This window comes from Antechinus flavipes, chromosome 6 (genome assembly GCF_016432865.1).
Source record: "Antechinus flavipes isolate AdamAnt ecotype Samford, QLD, Australia chromosome 6, AdamAnt_v2, whole genome shotgun sequence".
NCBI classification, from domain to species: Eukaryota; Metazoa; Chordata; class Mammalia; order Dasyuromorphia; family Dasyuridae; genus Antechinus; species Antechinus flavipes.
In genome coordinates, this window is record NC_067403.1 from 68702928 (window position 1) to 68716801 (window position 13874).

Sequence of the window (13874 nt, forward strand, 5' to 3'; positions counted from 1 at the left end):
AAGTCTTCCAGGACTCTCTGGACCATGCAACTTCCCTGTCCTTCAACAGAGAGGTTGGAATCTGCATTTTGCTATATATCTACAGACGATAAATCAAAGTTTACTTGCTTTGAGAGAGGTTGGTAAGATATAAAACTAGTACTTTGAAATGAATGAGATTGTCTTTGAAATAACCAATGAAAATAAAAGACACCAATAAAACTTTCAAAATTGAATCCGATTAATATGAGTTATTGACCTTGGGGACACCCACCATAAAAGTAGGTGATGTACCATGTATCCTTGAAAAGTTTTTAAAATATCTACAACTTGCCAACAAGTAAAAGAAAAAAAATGTAACTTTTCCTAAATATTTTCAGGCACTTCTCATGTTCAGAAAAGAAGGAAGGAAAAAAGCATTTAGTAATGCTGACTGTGTACTAAGATTTTCTGCTAGGTATTTGATAAATATTGTCTCACAGGTTAGTAGCTCTTATTATATTCATTTAATAGCTGAGAAAACTGAGGAAGACTGCAATTAAGTGATTTGCCCAGGATTACACAGTTATTGAGTGTCTGAGGCTATATTTGAACTCAGACCTTCCTAACTCCAGCCTTAGCATGCTATTTCCTGTACTACCTAGCTTCTGGGGTTTCATCAGACTAAAGAATAAGGGCCTGAAAAGTCACATAGGTCAACAATTACTACATATATATATATATTGTTGTTTCTCCTTCATTCTCAAATTTAAACAATATATAGAGAAACTGGAATCTATAGTGATAAAGGGACTATCTGAAGAACATTTGGCCAATTCAAGGGAGAGAAGGGAGAATGACTCAAAGTCCATTTGCCAGGAAAATACTTTTCATATTATGCTCTGTGGCTTTTTAGCTATTATGCAATAAATCCTCTTAGTTTACAGATGATAACATTGAAAACCACACTGAAGCAGCATAACATGCAAGAATCTCCAGGCCGTGTCAAAAAGGAGCCATGATTGGGGCTTCTAAATTCAGTGGGTACAGAGTCCCAAAATATAAGACTTCTCACTCTATCTTCCAAGTGTTCAAAAAAAGGGGAATGATTGAAGTAGGCTCAAAGTTGGTACCATCTTCCAATTCTTTGGTAAAAATACTACAAAAGTTCTGATTCTACTATTTCCTTTTTTAAAAGATAAAAAAAAATTATATGATAACTTTTCTATGTATTATACACATATACATATATATATACACACACATTTATTTATAATCATTTTTTTTTCTATTCTACTGTTAGAGAAATACTTGTTTTATTTAAGTTCAGAACAAAAAAAGTAAGATTAAAAATTTAAAATAGAAAAGAATAGATAATATGTAATGTCTGGACTAGCTTTCTGGAAGATCTCTGGACTGGCCTCCTGGAGGCAGGAGAGCCACCATAAGGATGGTTAAAGATGGAGTCTGGGGTCTGAGATCAAGCTTGAGCACACACCTCTCTCCTCTCCAGTCCTCTCAGCCCTTAAATACCTTAGTACAATTACATCACTATTGCCACTGAGCATGTGCCAACTGTAGAACCATTACATCACCATATCACACTCAGTATGTGTGTACTAGAGAACCATTATCTCATCAATCCCACTGAGTAAACACCCTGCTGTAAGTATCTTTGCTTCAAGGATACCTTTCCCAGAGTTCCCCACTATCTGCAGTCCTCTACAATAATGTAGACACCAGTATTTTCTAAAATAAATTTCCTTTGTGTAGTAACATTTAGTCTTTAAAAAGTGATTTATGAAGAATCTTTTTTCATCCTGACCATCTCAGGTAGAATCAGAATGATACAGATTTAGAGTTAGAAGTTACCTGGGGTGGGAAATCCAACCTTTTTCTTTTACAGATGAGAAAACTGAGAAATCAGAAATAATCTGTACAAGGTCATATATAAGAAGTAATTAGCCATGCTGGGGTATGAATCTGAGTCCTTGACTTCAACCTAGTGCTCCAACATCCCCATTTTACAAATGAAAATAGAGAATATTCTGATATCACAGAGTGCATAAATCTCAGAAGAGGAATTTAAATCCAAGTCTTCTAAAATCTGCTCTTTCCCCAACATTATACCTCCCACATCTCTCTGTCTCTCTGTTTCTCTATCTGAATCTCTGTATCTATCTCTCTGTCTCTCTGTGTCTGCTCTCTCTGATTCTGTCTCTCTCTGTGTCTCTCTGTCTTTCTTTGACTCTGCTCTCTATGACTTCCTCTCTCTGTCTCTCTCTCTCTGTGTCTCTCATATTGTCTCTTTCTGACTCTATCTCTGTCTGTATCTCTCTGTCTCTGTCTCTTTCTTTGACTCTGTCTCTCTGAGATCTCATCTCTCTCTTTCTCTGTTTCTGTGTCCATCTCTCTTTCAGACTCTGTCTCTTTCTGATTCTGTCCATCTCTGCTGTGTCAATCTTTCTCTGATTCTGTCTCTCTATGACTCTTCATCTCTATCTCTGTGTCTGTCTGAAGAACCCATCTTTCTCAATGGTCTTTTTTTGTGTCTCCAAACCATAAAGGGAAAACAGTCTACTCTTTGCATAAAGTGAGGTATTCCTCAAGCACTGAATGTCAAAATCATCCCCTCACAAAGCACTCAAACTTGAATAATTTTGGGGGAAAATAAGCTAAACAGGACAGATATCATGCTAAAATTTACTTGAATAAGTGAATGTATCTGTGTTTATTTTTGTGTGTACTGAACTTGACCTGTTATTTCACTGGTATTAACAACTCCCAAGGAAAGAATTCTTTCAACTGAAGTAGATCAGCACTTAATCTGCAATTGAAAATGCCTAGGGGTTGTTGTTGTTCTTAGCCCTTCTTTTAATGATGTACTGACTTGCTCTTAAATTGGATTTAAGTCATCAGCATCACAGAGCATCCAAGTTCAGGAAGACCAAAATCAGGGTGATTTATGAGGGACCCTGCAGAAGAATGGATGACCTTGGGATCTTTGATGTTTGACCAAGCACTTTAATACATTTGCTTCATGGCGACTGGAAAAATTATTCTTCTGGGGGAAGTTTCCACATAGGGTAAACATTCCCCTAATTTATCAATTGTTTTTGAGACTTATCAGTTACCTTCAACTTAGTTTAGCCAATCCACCCAGAAGATATTACTAAGATGTGCATGCTACAGGCTTCTTGAAGTCACAGGTCGGAGTTGAATGAAGGTGGATACCAAAGGTGGAAGAACAGCCCTGGAAAGGGCTTGAAAAGCCCTCCTAGCAGAGGTACTAATCCTCCCTGACCATCCCAATACCATAGCACCATCTATTGCACAGTTCATATTGAATATTTTGAATTTTTACAGGAATCTCCAACTTAACATGTTCAAACTGAGCTCATTATGTTTTCCCCAAACTTACCCAAACTCTTCCAATGTGAGAAATGATAAAGTAGAATGAATAAGACTTGGCAATTTTTTGGATACATGGAGTAAGGGATACTATGTGGTGGAGGATGACATTGAGGTAGCAAGCCTGCCTATGGATAATGAAAAGATAAACAATTTGAGCAGCAGAGAGGGATGGGATGAGATTCAAAACTTTGCTACTTTACTCAGAAACAGAGCTGGGATTTATGAACTTTAAAAAAAATCATTAAGATAACCATATTTTAATATAATTAGCTTTGTGTACAATCTTGTATATTTCCTTTTTTGCATTTAGAAGTATTAATTTGAGAAGGAGGTTGTAGGGTTTTACCAGGCTACCCAGGAAAACCCATGGCACACACAAAAAAACTTAAGAATTCTGTTCTCAAGTCTCTCTACTAATATTCTCTGGATATATTAAAATCATTTCACCTGGATTTTAAGGTTTGTTTCTCATCAGAAAAAGAAAACAAAAATATAAACTAAGCAGATAATTATAATAGCTTGTTATAGTCTAAAGATTTACATAAATTAAAAGCAAAACTTTAATAGCTTATCAAAAGTAACTATATATATATATACACTATTGACAATGTGGTATGGTGGGTAAAGTCCTATAGCTGAAATCAGGAAAACTTATATTCAGATGTTCCTTAGAATGTTTATCAGCAGTGTGATAATGGGCAGGTCATAAAATATCTCTGTCCTTTGCTTTCTTTAATGGTTTTATTTTTTTTTAAAGGGAAACAGTACCTATGGTACTGATTTTGCAGGGTTTTATGAGGTCAATGAAATTATACATGTAAAATTTAAATGTTTATATAGAAATAGCAGTTATTATCACTTTTAATCACTATGAAGTTAATTCCTTAAACACAATTATCCTGTCCTCACTAAATTGTTCATCATAACTGAGAAATAGAAAAGCCTATATAAATATTTGTAAATTTTTTTTTAAGTTCAGTGTAAAATCCTTAGGCAACATTTAAAGATCAACTTTCTTTTCTTATAAATGTCTTAGGAAATGTTTATGAGACTTCTAACATGGAGTAGGGAGACCACTTTTCATTTCAATAGAGTTAATAGGACAGCTTTGAGAAAAATCACTGGGGAGGCAAGGTCAGAAGAGCAGAATGTAAATCTGATACCACAATATTGTCAAGCCTTCAAGTTGGATTCTTGCCAGGTCTAATGGTTTCCAGTCTTAAGTATGATTCAAATTCCATTATCAAAACTGCCTATTTCTTTCCTCTAGCCATTTACTAATATAGGAGGAGGAGTAGAATTGGTAAGTGTTCAACAATTTATTTTTTTTTAAACAAAATATAAGGGGCAGTTAGATGGCACAGTGGATAGAGCACTAACCCTGAAGTCAGGAGGACCTGAGTTCAAATCTGACCTCAGACACTTAACGCTTCCTAGTTATGTGACTCTGGACAAGTCTCTTAACCCCAATTGCCTCAGCAAATATATATATGTGTGTGTGTATATATATATACACCCATATATACATATATATATTATATATATACACACATATATATACATACACACACACACACACACACACACATATATATATATATATAATTTCTCCAAATCTCAATTTGTTAATTTAAGCAATGGAAAGCCACCAATGCAATTCTCCTTAGAAGGAAGTCTTCATGCTATAGATACAGAAACTTAATCAAAGGAGTTCAACAATGTTTAGCATATTCCCTGATGTAAAAGCAGGAAAATGAATATGAAACTGAAGATTATCAGTGGCTGGGTATGTGATACTATTACAAAAAAGTCAGCAAGATGTAAAGGGAACAGTCCTAGACTGTAATCAGCAGACTTGAGTAGAAAGCACTTAATAAATGCTTGTTGAATGTTAACTGTGTTTCCACGTACAAACAACAGAACATATTTCAACCCGGCTGCCTTGAGGACTCATGTGGTTATTTAGTTTGCCGCTTTTCAATGTTCATAACAGCACAAATGCTCTTAATTAGAAGCACTTCATCAATATGAGTGCCTATTAAAATGGCTTACAGAGATTTTTTTCTGCTTCCCCTTCTAATGTCTGATAAATGCTAAAGACTTTTAATTATCAGGTACTATATCTTAGATCTAGCTTCTTGTTGATCATTGCCTTTGGGTCACTGTACAAGACAGACTCATTTCAAACTTCCAACCTGACTTTCTGGGTTTGGGCTTCTGGGATTGAAGCATCTACTTAAGTTGATAGATGATTGTATCTATGAAGAAGCTATCCATGAACACAAAGATGTCCATATATTCCTACTATTTCAACCAAACTACCTTCTTTTGCTTTTCTTGCTCCATGCCAATTTGCTCTGTTTGCTATAGTTACTATAAGCTACTGCCTACTATCTCCTGTCTTAATCAATCACTTAGTCTTTGTTGATTTTCATTAGCCTCCTATCAAGGCTATAGACTTTTGTGTTGATACTTGTATTCTTGCTTCAGTAAAAATTATTCTATAAAGAAAAGCAAGTGCAATCTTGCTCATGCCTGTGTGCTTCATCCATTTATTAGGGTACATTTTCATAGCTGAAATACCAATCTGATAACTAGATTTACATGGAAGCAAGACAAACTCTTCATCCTAGACTTTATGGTCCTCTACAGTCTGCTCATGTATCTATTTTTCTAATCTTATACTTTATATCTCTCAATAATTTTCGACTTGAATCCTCCACTCCAACAAAACTATTTCCTCAACATTCTTAAAACATAATATCTGTATGACTGCTTTTGTATCTTTTCATTCACTTGGAATTCCCTAACCTCCTTTATCTTTACTTCACAGGGGTTTTCTACTTTTTTGCTTAGGATTACTTGTCTATCCTCTTCAGAGAAGGATGAACTCCTATAATGTCAAAGTTAGAAGAAACAATTAGACAATCTAGTTCATTCAATCTCATCCTCTATTTTACTTGACCACATACTAATCACTTAATGTTTAATATTAACCAGATTACAAATCCATTGAGTTTGATCCAGATTATAAATTCATTGAGATCAGAGACTATACCTTATGGTTTCTTGCATCTCCATCACCCTTTTTAAAAAAAATGTCTGTGACAATGTGAGTTTTTCTTCCACAATACAGTTAATTATCACTTTCAGCTTTTATAGAATGTTTCATAAGTTACCCTAGTCAAAATCTGTCATAATTTGATGGCTAAATTCCTGGCAATGTGCTTCTCGCAACTCAACTAGGTTAGATTTTGAAAGATTATCTTGTACTACTGTTACTTGACACCTTTTTAGCTTGGTAAGAAATGCCAAAACTTGAGCTTCACTGAAATAGCCTTTAATAGTCCAGAGTTATCTTTATATCATGACGAGACTCAGAAGGAAGATAGTATTAAAGTGTATTACAATATGCTACTAATGGAGACTAGGGAAATACCTTGAGAGAGTGAATACTGCAAAAATTATAATATATGTATATATAACATAAACATTATATTATTAGTTGTAAACAACTAATTCTAAATGTCTTGACATCTGTTTAAGATTATCTTACAATGACCAACAATAGCTGCGAGCCAAAGATCAAAGCATTTGAGGGCATAAAAAATGGAAACCATGGGAGTTCAATAGTAAAAGTCCCATAGTTTACAAATTTTACACACCCAAAAGCTTTGAACTCTCAGAGATCATGTAATAAAAATAAACCAAGTGCTTTGAAGGACCTTTGATTTAAAGAAATACCTTGGCTCCATAGTCACTCCCTGCCGTTATTAAAGTCAAAATCAGTTAAATTATAAACAATTCATAACTGATTATAAGCAAATGTCCAAGGTGTTTAGTTTGGGGGAGACTGCACATAGTTTTCATAAACATATTGTTAAGGCACAGCAGCAAATTTGAACTGAGACACACTAGAAAAATATTTTACCCTTGTCATGACTTCTCTCCCTTTCTTTCCTTCCCAGCTTCAGCCCTCCCAACATCCTGAGTTTAGTAAAGCAGTGATTTTATATCCCCTGCAACTATTCTGCATGGTAACACGTGAAATGCTTCTACCATTTTCCAAACAGATGGCTATCAGGAAGTGTTCAAAGTTTTACTCAGAATCAATTCCGGTAATTGCTAAAAGGTAACTTTTGCGTGTATATGCATGAATATAACATAGACTGTTCCGATGCTTTCACTAGAGCAGAACCAAGAGAATTTAAAGGACACTCAGTTTTGTTCTTTTGGTTATACTTATTAATCTCATGCCAGTCATTTTGTGCCGACTGTTTTGCTAAACTCAGTAAGATACAAAAGTAACAACAATTAAGTGAGAAAGTATTTTGAGCTTTCTTCCTTCCACTATCCTTGAATTGCCAAAAGATTTTTTCCTGTATCTCATTAACAATTCTCAGTAGGTAGAATCAGGTTAATGCACAGGACAATTAGATTCATGGAATCCTTTTGACACTCGATCCTTTTTCTCTGCTTTTAAACCCTGCATATATCTCACATTGATTTTTCTACATTCAGGTTTCTTATATACTTGAATTTTGGGTACTTCATTTAGGGGTACAAATACCTTTGAATTCTGAAAGAAACTGGAATCAGAAATTACTGTTGTTCTATTCAGTGTTTTGGCTCCCTATCCTTTCCCATAGGATCTGCCCAAATTTTATTTATAGACCACCATAGAATGGAATTGGATTTTGTTAGCCAGCCAGCCATCTGCCTGTAATTTTCTAATTTATTTCTTAGAACCCTTTTTCTCTGAATCTAAGAAGACAATTTCTGATGAGAAGCTGGCAAAGTAATTTTTGATGGTCTTAGAACATTCATGTTTAAAAAAATAGATTATATCTCTTTCCTCATCAGGCGTGTCCATGGGCCTCTCCATTGCAACAGGAGAAGAAAGTACATTAATTATAGTGTAGAACAACTTATATGTTATGGCACTTTTCATTTCTTATCTTGCCTTTGCAGTTCAGACTTCCATGCAAATGGATGTGAGGCAAGGACACAGACTATAGTATCAAGAGACTGAGGAGACAGGGGATCAGTTACCATAGTTTAGTGGATGGAAAGAAATACTTCACTTGAGACACTTTTGAATGAAAAGCAAACATTACTCCATGAACTGGTTTACATAGAACCAATGAAGACATAGGTAAGTAGAGGTTTGGGAGCTAGTGAGCTCTAGGAATGGGAATCTCCTCTTTTTTAAAAAAAATATGAAACTGATATTGGAGGGAGGGGTATGAAATTATTTCCCCATTCTTCTCCTGAATTGTAGGTGTATATGGATGTGGAATGTTTTCCATATGCAAAGAGAATCCGGAGAGAGGAGGAAGAGGTGACTAAGAAAATTTATATATAAGGAATCTGAATACAGAAAATCAATGTGGGATATATACAGGGCTTGAAGGCAGAGAAAAAGAAACGGGTGCATGTATTAGAGCCAACAGGATTTCATGAATCTAATTGTCCTGTGCATTAACCTGATTCTACCAGCTGAGAATTGTTAATGAGATACCAAGAAAAAAATCTTTTGGCAATTCAAGGATAGTGGAAGGAAGAAAGCTCACATATACTTTCCCTCTTAATTGTTGTTACTTTTGTATCTTACTGAGCTTAGCAAAAGAGTCGGCACAAAACTATTTTGTTCCTATTTCTGTGTAATTAAAAATCCTTAACATTCTTAATTATCTGAATTTCTGAAAGCATTTGTAAGTGGCCTGAAAGAGTCAATGATTTCATGGGATGGGGGGCTCAGAGTTAATCAAAGGTAGCATATTTCACATTTTAATGTTTTAAGCATCATTCCATTTCATTCCTTTTGTTAAATTGGTATTGAGACAGAGAGAGAGGAATTGATCAAAATTACCTTAGTTCTGCCTCTGACAGCTGGTAGTTTGTGGTAGGGAGCAGACCAAACTTTTATAAGTTGAATACTTTCTAGTGGTTTTGGGGAAAAAGCATCTTGGGAAAGGGTTACCTTTTCCACATGCTTTAGCATTTAACTAATTTGGATTGGGCAGGTAGCTCACGCAGATTATCACCAATTGGCCATTTCAGATACTGTATTTAACTAATTAAACTCCCTTACTGTATAATTAACATTATGACTCCCTGTCTTTCTTGGTCTTAAGATAGGTAGCACTGAAGCCACACAAGAAAAGGACACTATGTTGGACCAGTGTCAAATGTATAGTCACCAAGGATGTGTATGAGATGTAGATAAAGGATAGCTTTAGAGAGATGTTTGAGTGGAGTTGAAATTAGATGGGTGATGAAGTGAAAAAACTAACAAACTGCATATATGTTCCAATGGTATCGATAAGATATCAAAGAAATTAGGAGAAGTTCATTAATACTTTGAGCAGACATCCTATGGATGATTTATGGAAGGACATGGGCAGGAGTCACACAGGCTGAAAAGGCACAGTAGATATGATCTCTTCTGCTTGAAATAATAATTACATTTATTACAATCCCTCCAAGTTTTGGAGTATAATTGTCATGCATCTGTACCCAGTTCTAGGCCCACAGACCAAGAATAATATCAAGGTAGGAATAAGAAGGGATAAGGAAAGTGTTCTTTCATTTCTATAATCAATCAAATATTCAAATATTGTTTCGGGAGTGTTTTGAAGTATTCATGGTACAATAAGTAGTCTTTTTTAAAGGAAAAAAATACATGGTGCTTATTTTAGAGGGTTTCCAATCTAGTATTTACATGAATTAACTTTTTAAAAAGTAGTATGGTCCCTGGAATGGTATAGAAAAGTCTCATGAAGGAGATACCATCTAAACTTGTCTTTGTAGTTTTTCTTACTTTCTTCTGTCAGTCATCAATACACCCACTTACTCACGTTAGGGACTCGCTCACTTGCAACATCCCATGAATTTTATGTATTGTCAATTCCAACTATTAAGAAATAATGATAATAATAAAAATAGCCAACATTTATGTAAAGCTTAATATATGCTAAGTATTATACTAGGTGCTTTACAAATATTGCCTTTGATCCCAAGAGGTGCTATTGTTACACCCATTTTACAGTTAAAGAAACTGAGGCAGACAGTGTTTAAGTGATTTATAGGACTAATAAATGTAAGGTCTTCCTGACTTCAAGGCCAGAATGCTGAGCTGCTTTAGTTGGAGATAAATACTCCATTTGAGACCATCAAAAGAGTTGTATAAGACTTGTATCAATAAACCAATCAATTAATAACCATACATGCCAAACATAAATGACTGCAATAGCATCCTTCCAGATGTTTTTTTAAAGAAAATTGGATACTTTTCCAAAACGAGTATAGAGGGAAATGTAGTCATATTCTGTAAGCATACTCAACTTTGGCAAAATTCACCAAAAATGAGGTATATTATAAATCAAAATGATCTTATGAAGAGTTTAAATATAGAGGAAGATGGAAGAAGTCAGTTTATAAAGGAATAGCAAGTTTATAGAAGGATGCAAGAGAAAACAGCAGCTGTAGAGCAACTTCTCTGGATTGAGCTCCAAGGGGTTGTTATCAGATGAAATAAAGATTTGCGAATGATTAAAAACTAACTAGATTCAGTATGGCTGACACCCAAGTTGAGTTTCAATAGTTGTATTTCATTAAAAGAAGTTGGTAGTTTGTGGTGTTCATCCAAATATGCTTCTTTAGAGAAAGGTGAGTAAATCAATAGAGAGAAAATTTCATTTTATACCTAAAATAATAAATGACACTTTGCAAGATACATTGAAGACATACTGCCAAGCAATAGAAAAGATCATTCAGTTACTATATCTAATTATCCCAAGTATAAATTACATAAAAACATTTAACAGGTTGTAGACAAGTGAACTGAGATCTGAATTCACACCTGGGAATTAGAATTAATTTTGACTCTAACAATGTAAAAACACATAGCCAAAAAACTTACTCTTTTAGGGTCTTATGTTTCCTTTCTATAAAATGTCTATGTGAAATTCTGTCATTAGGTAATTGCTTATAAGTTGATTAGGGAGACTTAACAAAATAAGACTTGTATCAATAAATCAATCAATAACTATAGATGCCAAACATAAATGATTGCAATAGCATCCTTAGCAGATTTTTTAAAAAAGAAAATTGGATGAACAACTACTTTTCCAAAGTTACAGCACATCTATGTGGTTTTAATGAAATAATACTAACTAGATAAAGTTGGCCATAAATAAAAACCACCTTTCTTTGGGGAGGTGAATAAGTAAATAAAAAAGAAGATAGCATAATTTTCATCAATTAAAACTGAGATATACAATTGAGTTTTTCAGTTGCTATGTGGAATATATTACTTTTTTCCTCCAACTAATAGAGGATCAAACAATTTTCAGTTGCTATATAGAATGTTACTTTTCCCCTCCAATTATTAGAGGATCAAACAATTATGTCTATTTTTAGTACCTAATGCATTAACACAGACAATTGTCTTTCCGTGATTTGAGGGCATAGACTACACCATTATGTCTTCTTTCATCAGTACTTAATACAGACTATCTCAGGGAATATTCATTGAATGATTATTTCTTTAGATAGCTTCATATAGCATCACCGTGGTAAGAACAAACACTATCACCAACACCAAAAGGGTAAGCCTTCCATAAACTTAGATTGACTGTTGGACAATAGACATGCAGTTCATGGTTGGGCCAATACTAGAAGCCTTCCAAGTTCTATAGCACTTGTCAGCACTTGTATGTCAGCACTAAGTGCCCATGTCACTTCTATTTCATAATGAAGCAGCAGAGCAGAATTGTAGTGAGGAATTTATCATTAAACCCAGATCATAAATCAGCAGCCTCTATATTTTTGCCTAGATGATCAAAATACTAGATTTTTGCTTTTTGAGGATAGGGAACATATTTTTGTTTCTCTCAAAGGTTCTGGTACAGTGACATCTATATAATTGATTTCAAGTAAACATTTCTTGACTGACTAGATGGACTGATTTAATGTAGTCATAATCTGTAAACATACTCAACTTCGGTCCATTCACCAAAAATGAAATATACTATAAATCAAAATGATCTCTTATGAAAAAAAATAACAGCCATAGCCCATAAAAAAGGATCCAGGCAAAACTCCCCCTTTCTCCTATGACTTGCAATTTATGAAAACAGCGTTTATTACATTAAATTCTTCCTATATGCATTTTTCTTCAATTTGTAAACCCAAATCTGCTGACCTGCTGAATAAAGATTTTATTTAATAGAAAATTACATCTTACTTCTAAACTACCTCTTGCTTTTACCAACATAAATTTGGGTGCGGCCTATTTCCTTTCATTATTTCAATTCTGTATCTAATTTAATAGCATGTATAATAAAATGATGAAATCAGTCAGCCATAAATATTCATCTTAGTCTGCCCTCAGACAATCATTACATTCCAGTAATAGTTTGTTCAAATATTAAAGTAAAAATCTTTTAAAAACATTCTGAGTTTTTAGTTCCAATATTTATACCTTGAATAATTATCAGTATTCACTCACTTATAAATGAGATCTAGATAATTATAGGGGATGGATAATAGTGTGTTTAAATTATTAGCTATTAATATTTATAATGGATTACAGAAGAGACATAATGCTATCTATTGTATTCTAAAGCTCACTGCTTATTTACTTTTTGGAAATTTCCCTTTTCTTTTTTTTACAGAAGCTGGCAGCTGATTAGTTAGGCACATAATGGGTTACTCTCTGCAGACAAACATAAATATAACTATTATCTTTTTGGCACTAAGAAGACAGACCATTTTATTTGCTTCATATACCAATATTTATTTTGTCCTTTTTTTTTCTAAAAATAAGATGTCTTATGAGAGTTTTCAGTGAAATATATCTAAAATCCAGACATATAACGAGTTCGATGTAAAAGTTATCATAAGACACAGACAGAAACATATAAACAGGCACAAAAGAAATGGAGGAAGGGAGGGAGGGAGAGGGAAAGGGGAAGAGAAAGGGAGGAGAAGGAAAAAGAGAGGGAGAGGATGAGGGAGAGAGGGGGCAAGAGAGAGGGGGACAGGGGAGAGAGAGGGAGGAAGGGAAGGAAGAGAGAGAAGGGAAGAAGGGGGAGAAGGAGAGGGAGAGACAGAAAGAGAGAGAGAGAAAAGGGGAGGGGGGAAGAGGGAGAGAACAGGGGAGAGGGAGAGACAGTGAAAAAAAGAGGAGGAGAGAGAGAGGAGGGAGAGAGGGAGAGAGAGACAGAGGCAGAAACAGAGAAAGAGACAAAAATAGAGAGACAGAGAAAGACACAGAAAGAAACACATGAAGAGAGAAAGACAGAGACAGAGAGTGAAGTAGAAAAAGATAAATAGACACAGAGAAAGGGACAGAGGAAAAAAAACAGATAAACAGAAAGGGGGGAAAGGAGAGGGGGCAGAAGAAGGAAAAGAGAGAGGGGAGAGGAAGGTGGAGGGCAGAGCAAGTACTCCTGCTCCCAGGATTTAAAGACCAAAATTGTAATAAATTACTTTTT

At 34.7% G+C, this 13874-nt stretch overlaps 1 protein-coding gene across 3 annotated transcripts in view; it reads right to left on the bottom strand.

Moving 5' to 3' along the window:
- The window catches only part of INPP4B (inositol polyphosphate-4-phosphatase type II B), a 931109-nt gene that overhangs the window by 21802 nt on the left and 895433 nt on the right, over positions 1–13874 (bottom strand). The gene's annotated exons all lie outside the window — the stretch shown is intronic.